General features: G+C 37.5%; 1 long non-coding RNA gene across 2 annotated transcripts in view; it reads left to right on the forward strand.

Moving 5' to 3' along the window:
* The window catches only part of LOC142748884 (uncharacterized), a 51,409-nt gene extending 25,188 nt beyond the window's left edge, over positions 1-26,221 (forward strand). Inside the window, exon 4 of one of the 2 annotated variants that reach the window (XR_012882326.1) lies at positions 26,106-26,221. This is a non-coding gene — a long non-coding RNA (uncharacterized LOC142748884). Of the gene's footprint in view, positions 1-8,898; positions 8,977-26,105 lie in introns of those variants that run through there. The other variant, XR_012882327.1, reaches the window with a different exon arrangement.
* The last annotated feature ends 352 nt before the right edge of the window (positions 26,222-26,573 follow it).

Genomic DNA, 26,573 nt, shown 5'->3' on the forward strand with positions numbered 1-26,573 from the left:
AACCTCCTCACAGTATTCACCCACTATTGTCTCTTTCACACTCACCTTCATATCATTTCTCACATACAGACATACACCACCACCTTTCCTATTTGTCCTGTCTTTCCGAAAAAGTGTAAAACCCTGTAGATTTACAGCCCAGTCATGTGAAGAGTCCAGCCATGTTTCAGCAACACCAACTATATCTATATTTTCTTCCAGTATCAAGGCCTCCAGCTCCCCCATTTTGCTTGCTAGACTTCTGGCATTTGTGAACATACACTTTAACTTGCCTGTCAGTTTTTCACTTTTATTATCAGAAATGTGATTTGACATTAATCGGGCCTTTTTATTTACACTGATGTTTTGTAACGAAAGGATCTCCTTATCTTGTTGTCTAGTCCTCTCCCCACATTCTGTTTCTCCCCCCACCAATATAGTCTGACCCCTCTCTAACCTGGCGACCCCTTTTTTTCTACATTGACCTCCCTCCTCAGCCCTTGTTTAAATACTCCGCCACCCCAGCTAGAATTCTCTCCCCCAGCACAGCGGACCCCCTTCCATTTAGGTGCAAATCATCTGCAGAATACAGTTTGTACCCCAATGAAAAGTCAGCCCAGTGCCCTAGGAACCCAAATCCTTCTCCTCTACACCAAGACTTAAGCCATGCATTTAACTCCCTGAGCTCCCGCTGTTTTTCCTGTGATGCGCATGGCACAGGCAGTATTCCTGAGAATACAACCTTGAAGGTCCTTCCCTTCAGCTTGTAGCCTAGTTCTTTAAAATTATTCTTAAGGCTCCTCCACCTACCATTTATTCTGTCGTTGGTACCGACATGGACCACGACAGCTGGATCATCACCAGCCCCTGCCAGCAATGTGTCCACCCGTTCCACCACATGCAGAACCCTGGCACCAGGGAGACAGCAAACCATTCGGTTGAGGTGGTCTTGGCGACAAATTATTCTATCCGTCTTCCTGATTATAGAATCCCCTACGACTATCAATTGTCTTGGCTTACCTCCATTACCATCCCGCCGACTACTAGCTGGGCTGTTCTCCCGGCTGTTAGGGAGATCAGTATCCACTAGGGCTGCCATTTCTGAGACTGACACCCTCGCATCATCACCCAACTTTGCAATTTTGCCTGGAATGTCAGAAACCGGATCGGCCTTCCTTTTCTTTGACCCCTTTCTACTGCCCCTAACTACATTAACCCAGCTACTTACCTGATCCTGCTCACCCATGTCTTCACCCTCCAGTTGTAACCCACTAACTGCATGCTCCGTGAACAGCAAGCTCAGCTCAAGATTGTCTATCCTCCTCAGTGTTGCATTCTGCTCCTCCAGATCTCTAATACGAGCTTCCAGGTGAACAACATGCTCACATCTGCTACAGAGATATTCACCCTGGAACTCCGGCTCCAGTCGTGCATACATATGGCAAACTGTGCACTGAAGAAAACCTCCAATCTTGCTATCCATTATCCAAGTTACAAAAAAAACAGCGAACAGGTGTTAATCAAAAAGAAAAAGAAGTAGAAGAGTACTTACTGGGACTTTAACTCCTCTTTTGAACTCCGGTTTTTGGAACTCCACTTGATCTACAAACCACTTGTTGTTTCAAGCCACAGAGCAGGCTCTACAGAGTACTGAGGCCTGATTTATAGCACCTGGTACCAGCTAACCCCTCCCCCTTACTCAGCTACTCAGGAAGGAAACTGCAAGGGAAAAATGGTTTTAAATAATGTCACTTTTGCAAACTTTGTAGCAAGCAAGCAATCAATACATATATCACATACAATGGCCCCCCACTTTATCACACACAACACAGTAAATCAATCCGGTTTTTGGAACTCCACTTGATCTACAAACCACTTGTTGTTTCAAGCCACATATATATGTGATAGATAGAGATAGGTGAGCAGGATTCTCCTCATCTATGTGTAGAGTGTATAGAAGACATGATAGCAGTTAGGCTCTGTCCACTAGCAGGGAGAAAACTGAGAGTTAGAGATAGAACCTTTAGAGGGGAAAACTGCTAAAAAAAAAAATGCCTTATACAAGTCATATATGGTCTAGAAATAGTGTTATTCCTTATGTACACACATATGACAGCTTATTCTGAAAAGTCATGTAAGCTTTAAAGGGGTTTTATAATAGGGTTGTATGGACCTAACATATAAAACTAAAATATGAAACTTTCTAACATAGTTATCATTCCAATTCTGCTCTGCCGTTTTTTGTCTGGGTCCTCCACTGCTCTATTCTTGACAATCTCTAAAACACTCAACAGCATTTGGCCACCTTATTAATTTGATATGACTTCAGAGTAGCAGGGGATCCAGGAGACTGGTGACAGGGGGACTAGAATGATAAGAATTGTATCCATTTATAGGAAAGGTGTTTTACTTTTATGGCCCCAAACTACAGAACTTCCTGCACTAATAGTCATTTTATAATTAATTTAAAAGGAAGTTTTAATACCCTTCTTCAAAAAGTGATTCCCTTTTATATGGTTGATCTATTTAGTGATATCAAAATGAAAATGACTATTCTGTCTCTTCTTAAATAAAAAAGCAATTAAAGATGTACATACCTGTTATGGGTACAGTATTTATAGATTAAGATAAATTGACAGATTAATACACTATTAAAGGATCTGTATAAACACTGAGAACAAAAGACTAGGGGCCCTCAAACCCTTATAGTAATAGAACTACCTTTATTTTATAGAAGCATGCACTGTTAAGACTAATGTAGTGCTTAAAACTTAACTTTTATTACTTTAGAATTAAAAAATAGATCTTTATAGTATCTCTTTATTTCTCCACTGTGCAGCGTGTACTGGATTTAATGTGAAGGTAAACTCGAGCACCTTGTCTTAATATGCAATGGTAAATTTATTCGAAATAAGGCAACAAATTGAGACTTATAATGTTTTGGCCAACACATATTGGCCACATATTTGGGCAACACATTTGGCCAACACATAACTTTGTCAAACCATTTTTGCCATTGGTCAATTGAAAAAGTGGTTTGTATGGCGCTGTAGTGCAGGGTATGTAATCCCAGTGATAGGCGCTATCACTGGTATTTCATACCCTGCACTATAGCGCCATATCAACCACTTTTTCCATTGACCAGCAGCAATAGAGTTTGACAAAGGCCAGATATGTTGGCCAAAACGTTACAAATCTTAATTTGTTGCCTTATTTCGATTAAATCTACCACTGCTTATTCAAACGGAGTGTTGGAGTTTATCTTCACAGAATTAACGGGGTGGGAACCCTACCTACAGCACCCAGATTTTTTGCATAGTGCCACAGATTATATTCACACGTAATAGATTTAAAACGTACCTAACTTTTCAGGGTACTTTTCAAAAATTTCAAAATAAGCTGTCATATGTGTATACATGAGAAATAATGCTTATGGGCAGAGCCTAACTGCTATCATGTGTTTATTACTCAGCACATATAAGGAAGAGAATATCCTGCTCTTTTATATCCATCTATCATGTATATAGAAGCAACAGCAGCATGGAGGACATAATATAGCATTAATGAGCAGTGTAGCTCCAAATCCAGCACTGGGGTGAGATATAACTCCTACTAGGAAGCTGCTGCAGCATCTTAATTTTCTTTAGAGTGGGGGGAGCCTGATAAGTAGAGAAAAATAAATTTTTCTGTAATAAAATATATTACAAAGTTTCTTATATTCACTTGTACTATTGATTTATGCAAAGTTTGTTAAAAAGTTAGTCACCATTTAACAAAATGACATGTCTTGTTGATGAATCTGGCTTAGGTTAAAAATGACAGGTCAGACCTTTTCCAACACTTTTCTAAGTAGTAAATTGGAGGAACTTTTTAATGAACAAGTTGCCCTCCAAAACAACTCTGAAACCTTGCCAACTTTACTCGACTTGAGTGTCGGAAAAAGTGGAATATAAATATGGCGGAATATAATCTTCCTCATACAGCTCTAAAACCTGGCTTCCCTTTATACTGTACACGTTAAAACACTGTCTGCCTGTAAATCACCACTAGGGGGAGATTAGTGCAAATGAATTTATAAAGATACAGTACTATTGAACAAAATAGAAGCTGTGCAAATCTGTTATGCACTAAGCTTCACTAGCGGTGGGTGCAAGAAAACGGTCTGACTTTATGTTTGGTGGCAGCAATACAGAGCTACGCCCCAATTTCACATCAGACTCCATAAACAGAGGTACAGTGCAGGACTAAAGTTACAGTAGCCTTACTAATATATTCCTATATATAGTTTATCCTATAAGGCACAAGCAGAGTTACCCATAAACCAAAATCCTTAGCTCTGCGAAAAGTCAGTAGCTACAGTGCATTTCACCACTTTCATCACGTTGTGTACACTCTAACATGCTGCAAACCAAACCGTTTTCCTGATAAGTTATTATTATGACACAATTTTTTGGTCATAGCATCTTGTGTAAATTTATATATATATATATATATATATATATATATATATATATATATATATATAGCTTTAAAATTATACTGTTCGTTTAAAAAAAAAAACCTACAGCCCTCTTTTATGGTTTTAAAAAAGTATTGGGTTAGACGTAATGGGCTAGTACCCTTAAGTATTGTAACATATTGGCTTCTAAAAAAAAAAGTCTCTATTACAGGGAAAGCACTATATACAAAATTACTAATGAAACACGAATTATTAAAAACCTAAGCATACCGCGTTTTACAATAAAACATATTTCATATGTCTTATTACACACCAAATAGGGTACATAGAGTTGGGTTAAAAAGTAATGACAAATGTTGGAGATGTAGGTCTTTTAAATCTCACATAGTTCATATTCTTTGGCATGGCCCAAAGCTATACAATTATTGGAAGAAATTAATTTCAGTCTTAAAGCTTACCTAACTTTTCAGGTGACTTTTCAGATAAAGCTGTTATGTGTGTGTACATGAGGAATAACACTATTTCTATTTATCTGACTTGTATTCTATTTTTGAACAGTTTTCCCCTGTGCAGACTTTATCTCTAATTCTTAGTTTTCGTCGGTGTGTGCCCCTGTTACTCACTCTGTTCCTGTACCCCCCTTTCCTCTCTATGGGCAGCAAGTCTGTGCATCTTTTTCACTCTGCTCCATCTCCCTCCTCCCTCCTACTGCTTCCTCCTCCTGTCCATAGACTGCTATGAGAGGCGTGTCTGGGTTTCTCACTCTGCTCTCTCCTTCTGCCACCCTCCCCTCTCCATAGACTTCTATGGACAGCATGTCTGTGTCTTTCTCTCACTCTGCTCCCTTCTTCGGAACCGTCTCTCCTCTTCACGGATTTGTATGGGCAGGCAGTGAGGAGACACCCCTGCAGTCTGTCTTCTCTGCATTGTAACTAGGGACAGATTTTGCTTGACAACAGGGAGTGGACAGCAGATTACAGAAAGGGAGACAACTAGCGGCGGTGACTATACACAAAATTTGAATGGATAGAACAACAAATTAAAAAACTACTTTATTGCCCTCAGTTCACCGTTTCAGCTCTGTCCTGCTTGAGAAAGGCTCTAGTGGACAGAACGCAAAAGTTGCACTGAGGGCAATACAGTACCCTTGATTTTTTTCACTTGATTCTATGGAGTGCTGCCTTATTTTTTGATTCCTGTACACACGGAAAGTTGGTCTGCTCCCCAAGGCCTGCACCCACAAATCGCATGTGCTGCTAGACTTTGGAATGTCTGTATATACTGTGTATATATATATATATATATATATATACACATATATATATATATATATATATATATATATATATATATATATATATATATATATATATTCATATATAAATACATATATATATATATATATTCACATATATTCATATATAAATATATATATATATATATATATATATATATATATATATATATATATACCAGGTAGACTATTAGATTAGCATAAATTGTTTGAAAGGTCAATGTCCACTTAAGTACGGTTTATAAATTGCTGGACCTGTGTCTTTTTTCAACCTATGGAACCATGTAATTAGACATACCAGCAGATTTGAGTATTTGTTTACAAGGATAAGATATTGTTAATACTGGCAATACAAATGAGAAAATATTTGTAATAAAAGGTTTATTTCTAGCCAGATGCATGATTATTTGTAATTTTAAGGCCTCCGCTCCACCATTTATCTCTTCTTGGTAACAGGCTATGAATATATTATCAAAGTCTTAAAAAATAATTCCACACACAAATTACAATATTAGCTGGGGAATATTACTATATATATTATTATTATACTTTAATCTAAATTGATCTGGGTGACCTCTTATTTTTTCTTTTCTTTCTCTTCTCTCTTCCTTTCTCACATCTTATGGGTACATTTGGGTGGTGGGACGGGCTCTCTAATTTCATGACCAATCAATACTGTATAACATATATGAGAGATGATTAAGATATGTTGATTTTCTCTTTCCTTGTTTTATGTATAATTACAGTTGAATAATTTCAGGATAATTAAAATAATAAATAGTTTTTTTATAATTTAAGTAAACTTGTTCTGTTTTTTTAGCATAATTAATATGATTAATATTTAACAAAGTAATAAATTAAAAGGCTCTGATTCATACCTGTGCATTGTTTTGAGATGCAACATCAGCGTTTGAAGTTTTATTTGCAGCTATTGAATCATCAGTGTCTATGAGATTCTCTGTTGGTACATTTTGCACTGGTTTCAGATAAGCAATTTCATTCTGCTTTGAGTCCATAGTCACACACACATCATATGAGAATGGAAAAGGTAAACTTGTATCACTGATCTCAGAAGGACATCCCAGGGTGAACTGAGGATACACATTTCTGCTATACGCTCCATAGGTTGTTGGAGGAGGAGACTTTCTGCATTTTAAAACTATGGTAATCAACACGGCTGCAATGAATAGAATTGAAATAAGAGTGATAGATACTACTAGATAAAATGTTACATTGGATGTAGTATCTGACTTATTGGGTTGTCTTTTTATTTCGGGCACAACTTGTTGAAAGTTTTCAGCAACAACTAAATTAACTGAAACTGTAGATGACAAAGACGGAACTCCATTATCCTTCACCAGAACCACAATTTTTTGTCTTAAGTTATCTGTGTCTTGCAGAACGCGTCCAATTCTAATTTCACCAGTTTGTTGGCCAATGGTGAAGAATGATGGATCTGGAACTTGTAGTAAGTGATAAGAGAGCCAGGCATTGTGTCCAGAGTCAGCGTCCACTGCGATCACTTTGGTGACTAGATAACCTTTCTCAGCAGAGTGAGGAATAAATTCATATAATGCTGATCCCTCAGTGTCTGGAGATGGGTAGAGGATCTTAGGAGCATTATCATTCTTATCAATGATACATATTCTCACTGTGACATTACTGCTTAGAGGAGGAGATCCACTGTCTTTAGCCATCACCTGGAACTGAAATTCACGCAACTGTTCATAGTCAAATGATCTCTGAGCATAAATCACTCCACTTATAGAATTTATGGAAATATATGATGACACGGGAATATCTTCTACATTGCTGTTTAGAATGTTATAACTAATTTTCCCATTTTGATCACAATCAGGATCTGAAGCACGGATATTATGTATTGATGTACCTGGTTGATTATTTTCCCCAATATACAGAATGTAGTTCATCTTCTCAAAAAATGGAGCGTTGTCATTCACATCTGAGATATTGAGCTGAATGGTCTTGTTTGTAGACAGTGGAGGAGATCCGTTATCTATACACTGTATTGTAACATTATATGAAGGTTTTCTTTCTCGATTCATGCTAGCTGCAGTTACTAGTTTATAGTAACTATTAGAAGATGGAACTAGTTGAAAAATCAAAGTGTCTGAGATATGACAAACAACTTCACTATTCATCCCAGAGTCCAAGTCATTGACATTCAGCAATGCAATAGCAGTTCCTGGTGGTGAATCCTCTGGTATTGATGATGAGAGAGAAGTGATAGTTATATCTGGCGCATTGTCATTGACATCAATTACTTGTATAGACACCTTGCAATGTGTCACATGACCGCCGCCATCTTTAGCCTCTACAGTCATTTCATAGGTATCTGATGCTTCATAGTCCAAATTTCCTAATACTTTAATGTCCCCATTTAATGAATCTATAGTAAATAATTGCCGTGCATTGTCAGAAATATGACTAAAAGAATAAACTATAAGAGCATTAGAACCTTCATCTTCATCGGTGGCATTTAACTGAATTACCAGAGAACCAATGGCTGAATTTTCATGTAATCTTATGTGATATGTATCCTGGTTAAACACAGGCAGGTTGTCATTAAAATCTTGGACGATAATCTTAATTGTAGCAGTGCTTGATTTCTGTGGGCTACCTCCATCCAAGGCTGTTAATATTAACTCATAGAAGCTTTGTTTCTCTCTATCCAATGATTTTTCTAATATAATTTCTGGGTATTTAATTCCATCTGTTGTAATTTTTTCTCCAAGGCCAAAGTTTTTGTCGCCACTTAATGTATAACCTTGTATAGAGTTGGTGCCTAAATCTGGATCTTGTGCATTTCCTAACGCAAATCTTGCCCCAGGTAAAGTAACTTCACTTATTTCTAAATCAAAATGTTTCTTTGGAAATATCGGTGCGTTATCATTCACGTCCTGGATTTCTATAGAGATTGTGTAAAAATTCAAAGGATTTTCAATCACAGCTTCTAGGTTTATAAAGCAGCTCGGTTTAACACCACATAATGTCTCTCTATCAATTCTGTCCGATATAAATAAGTCTCCTTTTTCTAAGTTAACATTAAAATACTGTGTTTTTGCTTTTGAAATAAGTTGGAATTTTCTATATGTTAATTCTTTTGCATTTAATCCAAGATCTTTTGCCACATTCCCAATTACAGATCCTCGCTTCATTTCTTCAAGAACTGAGTATTGTAACTGGCCATAAGTATCATTGATAAAGAAGAAAATAAAGCAAAATACCTGATATATCTGCTTCCATTGTTTACTTCTGTGTCTTGCTGTATTGTTCATTTTCAAAAAGCTGTGATAGGAATATAATTCTTTAGAATAAAAAATCCCTTATGAAGATGATCCTTGTAGTCCAGACTGCAGGATTGCCTCTTGAAATATTGCAGTGTATCCTATGTATGCACTATGAGATTATATTGAAATGTGCACAAAAATTCTTCCTAGGTTGAATAAAAATTGATTCACAGTCTAATAGTGCCACTTAGTGTTCAAAGATAAGAACTACAACTGGTTTTCAATAAGTACATATTTTAACTAGTCTGTAGTTTAAGTTTATTTTTACTATCCATTTCTAATTTTCTTATTATGCTTGAATGCTATTAAACTATATCTAGATTATAAACAGTATAAGAATGCATAAAAATCATTGAATAGTGGAAAATGAATAGTAGATACAATTGTTATCCTTTTCATTTAACATAATAATAATAGTAGTAATAATAATAATAATAATAATAATAATAATAATACCAATAATATGTGAAGCTAGTCTATAATAATCCTTTTTTTATGGCATAATTTTCGTTTAATTTATACATTTTGTTGACAATTTTACTTGTAATCTAAACATTTAATAATAGAAAAAGAAAAACAACATCTATTATCAACATCAGTGGTAATAGATAGTTTTTCTTTAACCATAAACTGTATATATTTTAAGAAAACGTCATAATTCCACCAGTAAAAATCTTGTTTGATATTTGCATACACATTTTTTAAATTGAACAAATAACTTTATATCATAAAAGAGTTGGTCAGTGTTTTACATATTTATATTATTGCAGACATAATTCAACATTAGAAAACTTGATAAATTAAGGGTGGGTTCACATCAGCGTCACCCTTCCATTCAATGAATCCTTTAATTTTGGTTGCTTCCTTTGAAAAGTATGGTCTTTGATGCAGATTTCTGAATGAACCATGAGCAAATGGGAATCTTTTTGAGCTAATCGAGAGAGGAAGTATCTATATTTAATTTTAATGTCAATCTTGATGTTAATAATTTCTCTCTCTGTCTATGAGACATGAAGGTCCTTTCGCTCCTCTATGTAAGTAGCAGTTCCTTGGTGCATGATGCATAAAACATTGGGAATGCAGACTTGCAATGATGATAATCTATGCAATCATTTATTATACTCCTTATAAGGAACACAATCAAAATAACAAAAATTAAATAAAAATAATATACATAAAATTCGACTGAACATAGACCATGATATCAACACTCTGACTTAAAATCTAAGGACAAAAAAAATCTCCTTATAGTCTAAATCATAAGGGCATATCAATAGTGATTGATAAAAGACAGAATAACAGACTTTACAATTTGTCTAAATGTCAAAACACAAGACATTACTTTGTTGCTATTATGTCTTGATACTATGAACAAGTAAACTCGCACTGCTATGTTTTGACGAAAATGTAGCGAAACATATTTTACCTGTAGTATGCTGACTGGCTAAAATTGCTGTCAGTCAACATTTGGCCTATAAAAAGGGCCATAAACAAAAGGTTCCCACCCCCGGAAGAAGCTGATTTTGATCAGCGAAACGTACGTCGGGAATATACCGACTCTGTTAATAGGGAAAGATAAATAGAGGGAGAGAAATAGTGTAGAATTATCCAGTCCTACCTGTAACATTTTCTTTAGCTGTAGCAAATGCGAATGAGGAACGGCGTGGACATCACTCGCTCACGCTGTTTGAACGGCGAGCTTTGATGATGTCACAGTCATCTACCTCCTAAACACTAGCCACTAGTTACTAGCAACTCAAGCACTTGTGGCTTTACTCTCGCAGCCGGGGAGATAGTCTCAGCGCAGCGACGTGGTGATATATCACTGCTGAGACTCAGCCACATTAGGGTTGTGTTGCAGATCTGGTCTCGCTGCCGGGGAAGAAATCTCTGTGCAGCGATACTGTGGGATATCGCTGCAGCTACTCAGCTGCATCTAGGTCTGGGTTACGATCTCGGTCCTATGATGTGAGATATAACTGCAGCGAAAGATTCTATCACTACATCTATATGACCCATGAATAAAGGTCAACTTAGGCAATCTCGATGTGGGCTTGGTGAATAAAAATAAAAACACAAATACACTATTCTAGCTCTAAGAGCACTGCCTTCTTAGTCCTGGTGATACGGACACAACCTTCTATACAGGAGTGTGTCTCAACTCATTGGGAATTGAAATATACAACATAGTAATACTGACAAAAATATATATATAAAATATACACAAAAAATAAAATAAGTAAAAATAAGTAAAAATAAAAAACTTTTAAAAAAATAAAAAAATATTAATAAAGATATTTTGCTAGTGGAATTGAAAGGGGACATTGCATTGGAATTTCTTTCTCTATCAAATTGTCGGTATCAATTTTTACACTAATTGAAGGCGACCCAATACACAACAGTCTTGCCCCTCTTCCTCTTTCCCCATACCTATAACTTTATGAGTTTTGTTAGACCATTCAGTCTGAGGAACTCATGAATGGAATGTGAAACGTTAACAATAGCTTTCGTTTGTATTACCATTGATTAAAATGGCAATGCTTCTGTTGCAATTGGTTTCCGTTCCGTAAATTGTCGTTTTTTTTCATGGAAACAGACTCAAAACACGGTGCAGGGAGGCACAAACACTTAACAAGGTCGAATACTGTAAACATAGATGGCATCAATCTAGCAGAGATACATAGGGCCCTAATAAAATAGAATAGTAATTCAATGCAATCAAATATGTGTAGAGCAGTTATAGCATGATAAATAACAAGAAGCAGGGTGTAATTATTCATGCCAACTAGTGAAAATGTAAAGTGTCACTCCAGGTAAATGCTAAAAAATTTAGCTCATGGGACTTGTTTGCAAAGTTTATTTGATCTGAATTAGTCAGAGATCAGCTGCTGTCCTCTACTGGGCAGCAGCTGAAGCCAGTAATGGCTATAAAAATGGAGCAGCAATATTATGAGCCAGTTGGAAGTCAACTGTTATGAAATTGCAAGTTGAGCAATTCCCCAAAGGCTTCAGGAGACTGCCAGGAGAAAGCGTGCAAATAAATCTGCAACCTCAAATTCGTCACAACTCTGATCGACAGAGTCTAAGGCTACTCTAAGTTCTTCGCCAGAGCCAACCGCAAGGCTGGATGGTTTTTGCTGCATAGAACCCAGGTTGTCCTAGCAGAGTTCAGTGTTGGATAAGAGGTTCAATGCAAGCAAACCTGAACAGGAACCTGACAGCCAGAGGGTAAACAGAATGTACAAAACAGTAAGCCAGCAGATATCAGGTAAAGCAGAGGACAAAACCAGCCGGCAGCAGATAATCAAAATCGGTAAACAAAGGGTTATCCAAATACACGCCGAGGTCAATTTCCAAGAAGTCCAGAAGTCAGAGGTAAAGAGTGTATGTAACTAGCTTGATCAAAACACATGCAGACAGGAAATTCACAAGCAAATAACAGATGGAGGGAGCCAGGTATAAATACAAACCCTACACCTGATAGGCAGAAGGGCAGGGAAAAGAGATATGCTCAAGGTAAAATCAGAATCGCCCAGAAGCTAGAACAGTAGTCATGGTGATCTTAAGGGAACAGGCATTTTCCTAACGTCAACATATATGGTAAATTAAAACTGTATCATTTCATTTTAATATAATTACATGATGACTACCCCATTGTCCAATAGAATACTAGTGATGATAGTGCTTAGAAAATGTTAACATGTATAAATACTTAATTTTCTGTGTTAGTCGAGCATAGGATGCATTGTTCTAACTGACAGTTTTAAATATTTTCTACAATGGGACGAGCATACACCTGCCTATGTCAAAGGTCACCAGGTAATCCCACTGTAGCTCAAAAGTAATTATTATAAATTTTCATTATGCTGCCCAGTTCTGTGCAGTACTGCTGTTCTGATTTTGCCAGGGCTTTCTGTGGGTGGGGGTTACAATTTAAAGGACTACAGTTGCTATAATTCCTCTCCCCTCTTATAGATATTGCCTATATTTAAAGCTACCTGTATGTCCTTCTATTACAAGGTGATAGGTAGCGCTGTTATTTCTCAATGTCTGCTACTGAGACACAGATCTGCTGTCAAGGATATTGAACAATCCCTTCAGAGACGGAGGGAGGGTGGAGGAATAGTGGAGATTAGAGGCATGTGATGTGTGATGTCGAATTCTACAGGGAAACCACCACATGTTTAGTGTACGGGACATCACAAAATCAGGAGATAAACACCAGGAGCAAGATCATGTGACTGCATATGAGACTTACCTACAGAGACAATTCATCTACAGACAGTACATGAGTAAATTACCACTCTTACTGCACTTACACCATGTTCACATACATTTTAAAGACCAAAGAACCCCTTAAAGTTTTAACCCTTTCACTGCCCGCACCTATCTCCCGAATGAGAGTCTGGTGATGCGGAGCAGAGGTGCACAACAGTACGAGAAACCGTAAACAGTGTAGCTCGCTATGCTATGCTGTTTCCTTAACTCCCATAAAGGTGAATATCAGTTACAGAAACAGCCTAGCACAGTGAACTATGCTGTTTCCGTAACTCCCATTCACTTCTACACAGCATCGGACTGGCCCACCGGAGGACTGGAGGATCCTCCGTTGGCGCTAGGCAGCGAACTGCTTCTATCCGGCTGCGGAGCAGAGGGACATTGTCTCCCTGCCACGCTGCTTTATTTTGTAGGTAGGGCCGGCGTTAGAGGGGGGAAAACTGGGCAATTGCCCAGGGCCCCCAGCCTCTCAGTGCCCACTGCCTAGTGGATGCACTACAGCAGCCATAGCATCTGCTATGGGGCCTGCGGCATGAGGGGGCCCATGAAGCCCGGTACATAACATTTATGAGCCTGGTGGCACAGGCCCCCTCAAGCCCGGTGGCGTTGCTAGCTTCGGGGGATGGGGCCCGGTGTCAGCAACTGCCACATTCTATTGTATCTGCGTCCTTGGGACACAGATCCAATTGAATACTATAGGCTAAAGGCTTGCAGCCTATAATACGCTGGATCAGAATCCCTCCACAGGCCAGCATTATTACATCACTGGATATCGCCGCCCTATGCAAAAGTCCCGTCTCAAGGCTGTGGAGCAGCTGTGTCATCGCAGGATCGGGGCTAGGTGAGTACAAAATTTTTGTGTTTGCGGGGCTGTGTGGCACCATCTACAAGGGGGCTGTGTGGCACTATGTACAAGGGGGGCTGTGTGGCACTATGTACAAGGGGGGCTGTGTGGCACTGCCTATAGTAGGGGCTGTGTGGCACTATATATAGGGGGCTTTGTGTGGCACTTTCTAAAGGATGCTGTGTTTGGCACTATCTACAGGGGGCTGTGTGTGGCACTATTACTCTGTGGGGCCTAAAGAGGGTACAATTATAGTGTGTAGCACCAAGAGGGGGCTTTATAAATGGTGAGGTTTTTGTAGAGGGTGGAGAATAGGTGGGAAGGTGCTGGAAAAGGGAGGAGATAAATAAATGTTTGTGTTGCAAATTCTGCATAGGAGATTTGTAGTCAGGAGAAGGCATCATGGCAATCTGGGCCGTATGAAAAAGAATAGGGAAAGTGAATGACTCCAATCTGAGAAGACATCACCGGTGAGTCACTGGATTTCACTGTATTGTATTAAAGGAGTTTTCCCATCATATCCACAGGAAATTACAAAAATGCCTGATAGATTCAGGTCCCAGGTCCGCAGAACTCAGGCGTAGACTTGTGAAGAGAGGGTCACACGTGCGTGCAGCTCTCTCTACTATGTTGTGTGGTTGTTATGGAGACAGTTGAGCAGCACTAGCTCGGCTGTTTCCATAACTCCCATTGAACAGAATGGAGAGAGATGCATGCACACGCAACCCTCTCTCCACTGGTCTCTGCCTGGATTCTGCGGCCAGTTCTCGATTTAGGTGCAGGTCCCACCCAAAGCTGGGACCCGCATCTATCAGACATTTTTGGCATTTCCAGTGGATACGCGATAAATGTCTAAGAGGGGTAAACTCAGTTAAGTTATATGGCCTGCAGAGCGTGTGTGCAGGACTGGTGTCTATCAATATATGGTCACTATGTGGTGGTAAAATTGGTCTTTGGTTTACTAGACATGTTTTACTACACAATTAAGAGTGGTTGCATTATTTCTATATAGCTGAAGGGTAGGCCCAAAGAATTATTTCCTCGTGTGGGCCCAAGGTACTCCATTCAGACACTGCTTCTACAAATTAAAATAAAAACAATTAAAAGTGAATGTTTCATAATGTTTTTTTCATCATCAACAAAAATCTATTTAGAGGTGAAAATCTAAGTAATAGAGCTAATCTAATAATTATTATTTTAATAAATGCTAAATATTTTCTCTAAGGATTTGATTTCATTTATAGAAGTAATAATTTGAAATAACAAAGCTTAGAGCATTGCACTATACAAATTATTACAATGACACTTGGAAATACAATTAGTTTTATAGCATTAAAGTTTTAACATGTTCAAATATTTTTAAGTATTAAATAAAAAGCTAAAGAACCAGCAAGATTTATAAAATTTCTCTTCTTTCCGTTAATAGTGTCACATTTTGCACGGCCGAAAAAAGACATATATTCATCTAGTTCAGCCCATAAATGCAGAACCCTCATGAGGCAAAAGCCAAACCTCCATATCCCATGAAAATCCGACTTCAATATGAGAATACATTTTTGGATAAACAACTCATCTACAGTAATCTAGTAAACATTACTTGTAATATTATTATACTTAAGAAAGGCATCTTGGTCTTTCATGATTTTGCTCACTGCAAAAACCAACAATAAACTGGAGAAAAAAAGAGTCCAAAGTATCCAAAAGTTTAAAGAAGTACAAAATCTTTATCAAACAACACATAAGAATCTAAAATACAGTATTAAACAGGGTCATCAAATAGAAGTACATTTTAATAAAAATTTAATACAGGTAATGCATGACATACAGGTAGTGTATGGTATACAGAAATCACTCTTGGAAGCATACTCATGTGAGTGAACATATGTCAGGACAGATAGACAAAAAAAGTGAAGATAAGGAGTGAATAGTCACAGTTCTTGTCTAATAAACATACAAATTGTCCTAATTATCACTACAGCCTGACAGTATCACAGTCAGATGCTTACCCATAATCAGTGGTGTAGTGGTATGACCCAGTGCATAATGTTCAGATGTAGCAGACAATAACTTTTGCTCTGCCTTTTCTTATTTTTAAATAAGTTCAAATATCTCAAGTTAGGGTCCCACGTAGTGGCCTTTGCATGCGGTCGAAACCCACACCCACATGCGGTGGCGAAATGCTGCATTATTTTGCCTGTGAAAGCTGGCAAACCCATGCCGCCATTAGCCACTGCAAGTGAAATGGTTTCGGCTGCATGCTGATGCCACTATGTGGAACTGTACCCTTAAAGTTTTATCAATTTTTTTTTTATGGTATTGCACTTGATCAGAAGTTGTTTTGCTAACCTTAAAAAATGTCTTTCTTTTTTTTTTGTTTAAAGTTTTGAGTGTTTATTTAACCTCTTACTGTCCTCATTGCAGCCTCACTATTGGGATCTTTATACAGTTAAAAAAGTTTTTGTTTTTTTTACATTTTTATAAAATAGTAGACTAGAGAATCTGACCATTGCTTTTGTATGTTAGATATATACTGACTAATTCAACTATATACTTCACAGTTTCCCCGGTAAGCTGACTAGTATAAGATATATAGGTAAGCAGAATTTCCAAGCCTTTTTATTAAATAATATGTGTAATTTAACTAAGACAATTATATAAACTGATTTGATTTTGAAAGCATTGGACTTTCGAAACTTATCACCCTTAAAAAAATAAAAAATATTTATAAATATTAATTTATAAAGAATTAATAAAGAGTGTGATAATTGTGCTTTAGTTTATATCTTTGACACATTCTAGATGTTTTTTTACTTTTTTTCTAAATTTGACACTAATATGTTTTCTAGAATTCTAAGTAAGCATTTTAACCCCTTAATGACCAGCCTATTTTAGAACTTAATGACCAAGCACTTTTTTTACGTTTTTCCATCTAGAGCACCTAGAGGATTTTGGGGCCTCCTTTTTATTAGAATATATTTTAGGCACCATGTCAGGTTTGAAGAGGTCTTGTGATGCTAAAACAGTGGAAACCACCCAATAAAGACACCATTTGGCAAACTACACCCCTCAAGGAATTTATCAAGGGGTATAGTGGGCATTTTGACCTCATGTTTTTTTGCTGAATTTAGTGGAATGAAGCCGTGAAAAGTAAAATCTACATTTTTTTCCAATAAAATGAAGACATTTTCTATTTTTACAAGGCATAAAGGAGAAAAAGCACCCCATGATTTGAAAAGCAATTTGTCCCGATTACGGCAATACCCCATATGTGGTAATAAACTCCTGCTTGGACACACAGCAGAGCTCAGAAAGGAAGGAGAACCATTTGGCTTTTTGAGCTCAAGTTTTGCGGCAATGATTTTCAGGTGCCATGTCACATTAGCAAAACCCCTGAAGCACCAAATCAGTGGAAACCACCCAAAAGTGACCCCATTTTTTAAACTACACCCCTCAAGGAATTTATCGAGGGGTATAGTGAGCATTTTGACCCCAGATGTTTTTTGCTGACTTTAGTGGAATTAGGCCGTGAAAATGAAAATCTAAATTTTTTCTAATACAATGTTGAAATTTGTAATTTTTACAAGGCATAAAGGATAAAAAGCACCCCAACATTTGAAAAACAATTTCTCCCGATTACGGCAATACCTCATATGTGGTAATAAACTGCTGTTTAGACACACGGCAGAGCTCAGAAAAGAAGGAGAACCATTTGGCATTTTGAGCTCAAGTTTTGCGGCAATGATTTTCGGGTGCTATGTCGCATTATCAAAGCCCCTGAAGGACCAAATCAGTGGAAACCCCCCAAAACTGAACTAATTTTGGAAACTACACCCCTCAAGGAATTTATCGAGGGGTATAGTGAGCATTTTAAACCCACAGGTTTTTTGCTGACTTTAGTGGAATTAGGCCGTGAAAATGAAAATCGACATATTTTCTAATAAAATGTTTACATTTTTTATTTTTACAAGGCATAAAGGAGAAAAAGTACCCCAACATTTGAAAAGCAATTTTTCCTGATTACGGCAATACCCCATAAGTGGTCATAAACTGCTGCTTGGACACACGGCAGGGCTCAAAATGGAAGGAGAACCATTTGGAGCTCAAATTTAGCTGAAATGGTTTTTGGGTGCCACGTCACATTTGCTAAGTGCCTGCGGGACCAAAACAGTAGGAACCAGCCAAAATTAACCCTATTTTGGAAACTACACAACTTAAGGAATCTATCTAGGCGTATTTATTCCATGTTTTGTGAGGAGTGGTGATTAAAAAAAGTGATTCTGGCGTTTTTTTTTTGTTTGTTTTTTACGGTGTTCACCGTGCGGGAAAAATAATATTATAGTTTTATAGTTTTGGTCGTTACAGACGCGGCGATACCAGGACTTGAGGTCCTGCACCTCTGATCTTTACTCTAATGCATTGCACTACCCACGTAGTGCAATGCATTAGAGCTGTCAGTCATTCACTGACAGCAAGCCTATTAGGTCCCGTCTGTGGGCGGGGCCTAATAGGCTATCGTACATGGCAGACCAGGAGGCCATTATTAGGCCTCTGGTTGCCATAGCAGCGATCAGATTCGTCACGAAAACATCGTGTCGATGTCAATCGCTACAAACCACTAAGATGCCGTGATCGCGGCATCTGAGGGGTTAATGGCAGGGATCGGAGCTAGCTCCGTTCACTGCAGTTACAGCACGGTGTCAGCTGTAACATACAGATGACACCAACGGCTGATGTCACAGGCTCAGCTTCTGCGTCATCTTGAAACTGCGGCCGGACGCCTTTTAGGCCCCGCCTCTGGGCTGGACCTAGCAGGCTTCCGTACTTGACAGACGGGAGGCCATTGTTAGTCTTTTGGTCTACCGGAGCAGTCATCAGAACCCCACGATTTCATTGCAGGGTTCCGATCTGCTTGTAAACACCATAGATGCAGGTCTCGGTTTTGAGGGCTGCATCTAAGGGGTTAATCGGCCAGATCGGAGGCTAGCTCCGGTCCTGGCCTTGAAGCAGTGATAGCGTTAAGCTATCACTGCTTTAAAACTGTGTCTGCAGACGCGTCTGCCAACACAGAGCCCTGTTAATGTTGTGACGTAATAGTCCGTCAGTTTGCGTTAACAGGACAACTCCTGTGACGGACTATTACTTCACATAGCGGGAAGGGGTTAAAAAAACAAGTCCTTATACGGATTTGTTGATAGAAAAATGTAAACGTAAAAACCCTCTGTTCTCAATGGAAAAAAAACAACATAATAGTTCCATCTTTTTAATTCTATATTTGTTTATCAAACACCAGACATTTTAGTTTTGTTCTATTTTAAAATGTAAACTTTTTTTTATCAAACAATAATGAAACTATATTTACCCCACCTATTATACCATAGGACAACTTTGAACATACAATTCTGCATAAGTGAGTCCATAAAACATTATCAGATAAATTATTTTTCTGTCAGATACACATTAACTGCCAGACAATGCTTCATGTTTATGTAGTCAAGATTGAATTGTCAAGTGCAATTTAGTTATATGTTACATAAATATTTTAAAAAAAGTCACTGCAGAGTGTAATGTTCATCTATTGCTTATAGTCAGCAACCAATCACATCAAAAGTATAATTTTTCCAGCACGGTTTAGAAAATAAACAAATTGAGCTAATAAGTTTCTGAAGTCTGCCACATATGTCTGCAACAGTTTACCCTGAGGCCCACTCAGAAGTTTTGCCTCAGGGTAGTTGGAGTTTCTGTCCAAATCTGTGCACCTGCTTCCTTTTTACTGGTATCACGCCTTCGTGGGCTGATCTACAAGCAATGCAGAATGCATTGTATGACGGCTTTTTTTTCTGCATGACTTGTAGTTTTTACTGGTACCATTTTGGAGTACATGCGACTTTTTGATCACTTTTTATCATATTTTTTTTAAGGCAGGATTCACAGAAAACAGCAATTTCTACATTGTTTTTTATTTTATTTTTTACATCGTCCACCCCAAAGGTTAAATAATGTAATAACTTTATAGTTGAGGTCGTTACGAACACGACGAGACCAAATAAGTGTAATTTTTTTATTTTTTTTATTTTTTTTTAATAATAAAGCATTTTGTAAGGAGAAAAAGTAGGTTTTTCATTTATTTTTAACTTTACTATGCGATCCTGCGATCACATTTATAATACACTGCAATATTTTTGTATTGCAGTTTATTAGTGCCTGTCCGTGTAAAACAGACAGGCATCTGCTAGGCCATGCCTCTGGCATAAGTAGTGGCAGACCTGGGGGCCTTTATCGCAGGATGCTAGTGGGGTGAAAGAGGGAGATCCCTCCCTCTCTCCAAAACCACTCAGAGGTGGCGCTCGCTATTCAGCGCCGCATCTGAGGGGTTAAACTGGCGAGATCGATACTGATATCGATCTCACCCATTCGAGCAGGGCTGCTCCCAGCCCTCAGTTACCGGAGGTAGCTGAGATCAGAGAGATTTAACGGCTCCCTGCTCTATTTATTTATTCTGATGCAGCGACATGAAAATGTGTATGCATCGGAATAAAGACCATTAGTGGCCGCCGTGAAAAGGAGTACTGGCAGTAACTAACGGGTTAATGAACTCTAAAAATTGGACAACACAGCTCCTATAATCTATGTGCCAACCTGTGTGACTGGCATTCTTGCCCTCACTGCCATTGTATGCCCCATAGTTTGAGCGCCTGGCAAATCTTAAAGGAAGAGGTACATCACAGCTGATTGGACTCAGCCTCTGATTTATTTATTTAAACCCGCTAAGAACTGCCACACCTTGCCTAAGCACCAAGCTACCTTGGTACCTATTTATTTGACCTGAACTATTTCCTGACTCACTGCCTGTCCTGACCTGTATCTGTCTTATCAGCCCTGACCTCAGATTTTTATGACCACAATTCTGTTTATTTGCTTTGTTACCCTGCTTCGGAAATTCCATATGAAAGCAGTCAGCGGTGGATATTAGTGACTACTAGTGACCCCTAGCAATCAGGGAATTTCCTTCACAAAGTCCATACCCCTCAAAATCCTTTACAATTAACCTCCACTGGTTTATCCCTAACACAAATCTAATAGTGACATAGTGGGTCCAAATTTCTGTCCAATGGACCGACTGTAAAAGCACCAACTAAATTTTTTTCCAATTAAATGTCAAGAAAATAAATAAATACAAATAGATTTAGTTATCTTAAGTGTAAACACTATATAAAATAAAAATCATAATCAATACTGTACATACACCATTCTGCCAAAACATTAAATTCACCTGCTTAATATTGTGTAGGTTCTGATACACATCTGCTTATTGCAAATGCTTTCAGCCGTGGAAAGAAGCCAGCATCGGTACTCTGATGGGTCAGTGGCTATGTAGCAGCAAAAGCAGCAAGCTGTGATGCAGTTTGTGTTGTGACACCTTTCTATCATAGCCAGAAATAACTTTTTCAGCAATTTGTGCTACAATAGCTCTTCTGTGGTATTGGACCAAAAGGTCTAGAGTTCAATCCCCACATGCAATATTAAGAATTAAGCGCCCATGACCCTGTTGCTGGTTTACCTGTTGTACTTCGTTGGACCACATTTGGTAGGTACTAGCCTCTACATATTGGGAACACCCCACAAGACCTAACGTTTTGGAAACGCACTGTCCTAGTCATCTAGCCAGAAAAAAATTGGCCCTTGTTAAAGTTTCTTAAACTTGCTCAATTGTCTTTGTTCAAAAATACATCAACTTCAACAACTGACTGCTCATTGGGTGCATATATTATGTATAATGTGTGAAGCCAAACATTATGTGTCTAGCATAACATTTAGGTCTTTTAAAATGTATATTTTCTTTATTCATGCCTGCAGGCATGGAAAGTGAAATGAGGACTATACTAGAAATAGCATTTATTATATATAATACACACATACTATAAAAAGTTTTAGGTATTCACATAGGTACTATGGATTTAAATAAAAATTTATATACTAACAATACATATAGACTTATAAAAAATATTTATATTCCTTACCTGTGCAATATTGCTAGCATTCAAATCATTATTAGAAGAATCATTCAAAGCTGTTGACTCATCAGTGTCTATGAGATTCTCTGTAGGGACGTTCTGCACTGGTTTCAGATAAGCAATTTCATTCTGCTTTGAGTCCATAGTCACACACACATCATATGAGAATGGAAAAGGTAAACTTGTATCACTGATCTCAGAAGGACATCCCAGGGTGAACTGAGGATACACATTTCTGCTATACGCTCCATAGGTTGTTGGAGGAGGAGACTTTCTGCATTTTAAAACTATGGTAATCAACACGGCTGCAATGAATAGAATTGAAATAAGAGCGATGGAAACTACCAAGTAGAATGTAATATTGGATGAAGTATCTGATTTATTGGGTTGTCTTTTTATTTCGGGCACAACCTGTTGAAAGTTTTCAGCAACAACTAAATTAACTGAAACTGTAGATGACAAAGACGGAACTCCATTATCCTTCACCAGGACCACAATTTTTTGTCTTAAGTTATTTGTGTCTTGAATGTCTCGTCCAATTTTAATTTCTCCAGTATATTGTCCAATGGTGAAGAAAGATGGATCTGGAACTTGTAGTAAGTGATAAGAGAGCCAGGCATTGTGTCCAGAGTCAGCGTCCACTGCGATCACTTTGGTGACTAGATAACCTTTCTCAGCAGAGTGAGGAATAAATTCATATAATGCTGATCCCTCAGTGTCTGGAGATGGGTAGAGGATCTTAGGAGCATTATCATTCTTATCAATGATACATATCCTCACTGTGACATTACTGCTTAGAGGAGGAGATCCACTGTCTTTAGCCATCACCTGAAACTGAAATTCACGCAACTGTTCATAGTCAAATGATCTCTGAGCATAAATAACTCCACTTATAGAATTTATGGAAATATATGATGACACGGGAATATCTTCTACATTGCTGTTTAGAATGTTATAACTAATTTTCCCATTTTGATCACAATCAGGATCTGAAGCACGGATATTATGTATCGATGTACCTGGTTGATTATTTTCCCCAATATACAGAATGTAGTTTATCTTCTCAAAAACTGGAGCGTTGTCATTCACATCTGAGATATTGAGCTGAATGGTCTTGTTTGTAGATAATGGAGGAGATCCGTTATCTATACACTGTATTGTAACATTATATGAAGGTTTTCTTTCTCGGTCCATGCTAGCTGCAGTTACTAGTTTATAGTAACTATTAGAAGATGGAACTAGTTGAAAAATCAAAGTGTCTGAGATGTGACAAACAACTTCACTATTCATCCCAGAGTCCAAGTCATTGACATTCAGCAATGCAATAGCAGTTCCTGGTGGTGAATCCTCTGGTATTGATGATGAGAGAGAAGTGATAGTTATATCTGGCGCATTGTCATTGACATCAATTACTTGTATAGACACCTTGCAATGTGTCACATGGCCGCCGCCGTCTTTAGCCTCTACAGTCATTTCATAGGTATCTGATGCTTCATAGTCCAAATTTCCTAATACTTTAATGTCCCCATTTAATGAGTCTATAGTAAATAATTGCCGTGCATTGTCAGAAATATGACTAAAAGAATAAACTATAAGGGCATTAGAACCTTCATCTTCATCGGTGGCATTTAACTGAATTACCAGAGAACCAATGGCTGAATTTTCATGTAATCTTATGTGATATGTATCCTGGTTAAACACAGGCAGGTTGTCATTAACATCTTGGACGATAATCTTAATTGTAGCAGTGCTTGATTTCTGTGGGCTACCTCCATCCAAGGCTGTTAAGATTAACTCATAGAAGCTTTGTTTCTCTCTATCCAATGATTTTTCTAGTATAATTTCTGGGTATTTAATTCCATCAGTTGTCATTTTTTCTCTAAGGCCAAAGTTTCCGTTGCCACTTAATGTATAACCTTGTATAGAGTTGGTGCCTAAATCTGGATCTTGTGCATTTCCTAAGGTAAATCTTGCGCCAGGTAAAGTAACTTCACTTATTTCTAAATCAAAATGTTTCTTTGAAAATATCGGAGAGTTATCATTCACGTCCTGGATTTCTATGGTGATGGTGTAAAAATTCAAAGGATTTTCAATCACAGCTTCTAGGTTTATAAAGCAGCTCGGTTTTATTTCACATAATGTCTCTCTATCAATTCTGTCTGATATAAATAAGTCCCCATTTTCGAGATTAACATTGAAATACTGCTTTTTTGTCTGTGAGATAAGTTGGAATTTTCTATATGTTAATTCCTTTACATTTAATCCAAGATCTTTTGCCACATTCCCAATTACAGATCCTCGCTTCATTTCTTCAAGAACTGAGTATTGTAACTGGCCATAAGTATCATTGATAAAGAAGAAAATAAAGCAAAATACCTGATACATCTGCTCCCATTGTTTTCCTCTGTTTCTTGCTGTATCATTCATTGTCAAAAAGCTGTGCTATAAGTTTCCTTTTCTATAATTCACAAGAGCAAAATATAATTGCAAAAACAAAAATCCTTTGCAAAGATGTTTCTTGGAGTCCACCCTGCGTGTTGTGTGGAAAGGTTGCAGTGTTTCCTTATATTCTTCACAGACTGGTTAAATAAAACTTTTTACACGGTCTAATAGTGCCACATAGTGTCCATAACTAGGAACTGCAACGCTCAGCAATAAATGGATTTTCAGCAAAGCTTGTAAGCTTTATTTCATTTTAGATTTCCATTTCTATGTTTGTTATCATGTTTAAATGATATTAAGGTGTATCTGGATTAGTAAGAGTATATAAATGCAATATATTATTATTGATAGATAAAATTTAAGCTGCTATGTCATGAGCAAAAACGAATATATTAATAGTGGACTAAATAATTGAAGTTTTAATTTTACAATATATGAGGCTACTATAAAGTCTGGGCTTTTTTTTTCTTCATTATATCCTATTCATTTTAAAGCTTTTATAATTGGAAGTGTAGAAAAATCTCATCAGTATATGTACAGATCACAAATAGCAGATCACTAATAACATAGTTATCGCTAAATGACGGTGGGTTTCTTAATCAAAGGTAATCTAACAGACACCAATTTTTTATTTAGTAGTTACCACTTTAATAAAGTGTATAAGTATAAAACTGACCGATCCTCTTAATGTGTAACGTTATATTACTAAATTAAAAAATATAGTGCCAAGGACATATGAAATTGTAAGTCATGACTTCAAACGCTTGCCATAAGTTTTTTGTTTTTTTTAGTTGATATAGCAGTATGAGGATTTGTTTTCTGTGGGATGAAATGTAGACTTTCGGCACCATTTATTGTACCACGTAATGCACTCGGAAACTGAGAAAAAAAAAATGTTTTTGGATAGAATGGAAAAAAAACAATGATTCCTCCATTGTTTTTTGGGATTCATTTTTATGGCATTCACCGTGTGTTTAAAACGACATCTTAAACCTATTCTGGGGGTCAATAAAATGACAATAATACCAAATTTATGTTTTTTTTAATGTTTTACTACTTTTAAAAGGAAAAAAATAATTGTTAAAAATAAAATACTTTTTGTTTTGACAAATTCTCAGAACCATAACTTTTTTATTTTTCTGTCAATTGAGAGGTGTAAGGGCTTATTTCTTGCAGGACGAGCTGTAGTATCAACTGTTAGATTTTGGGGCACATAGGACTTTTTGATCACTTTTATTACATTTTTTGTGGTAGATGAGATGACCAAAAAATAGCGATTCTGGCGTTTTGTTTTTTTGCTGCGTTCACATTGCTGGTTAAATAATGTTATTTTGTAATGGCTCGAACTTTTACCACTGTGGTGATACCAGTAATGTTTGGGGGGGGTATGGGAAAAGTTTTTTTAAAACTTTTAATATTTTAAATGTTTTATATATTAAGAAAATGTATCTAACTGTATTCATCTTTTTTTTATTGGTCCCCCTAGGAGACTTGAACCAGCGATCGTGAGCCCGCTCCATACTTCCTGCACAAAATCTTACCTTCCATATGATACCTCAAAAATCTATAAGCAATAATTGTATTGCAGCAATGTTTAAAGTCGCAGAGCAGAATAAATAGTATTACTTCCTGCTTTTGTGTGTCTGTAAGGGAGGGGAAAGCTGCATATGAGAGCAGGACAAAATATCACAGCCTATTACTGTCATCTCTCCCCTAGGTTAAAGTAGCGTATGTCAAAAGAGTGAAAATGATCCTGGCACAGAAATGGTTAAACAGTATCGATGGCCAAAAATGACCTATTGGTTTAACCCCTTAATGGCTTTTACATACATGTAAGCAATGGAGCGGGTCCCCTTCCTGCATTCCGACGTGCATGTACGTGATGGTGATGACGGACTCCCGCTGCAACAGCCGGGATCAAAAATAACTCAGTCCCTAATTGTTTAACCTCTTA

This window comes from Rhinoderma darwinii, chromosome 3, assembly GCF_050947455.1.
Source record: "Rhinoderma darwinii isolate aRhiDar2 chromosome 3, aRhiDar2.hap1, whole genome shotgun sequence".
Taxonomy (NCBI): domain Eukaryota; kingdom Metazoa; phylum Chordata; class Amphibia; order Anura; family Rhinodermatidae; genus Rhinoderma; species Rhinoderma darwinii.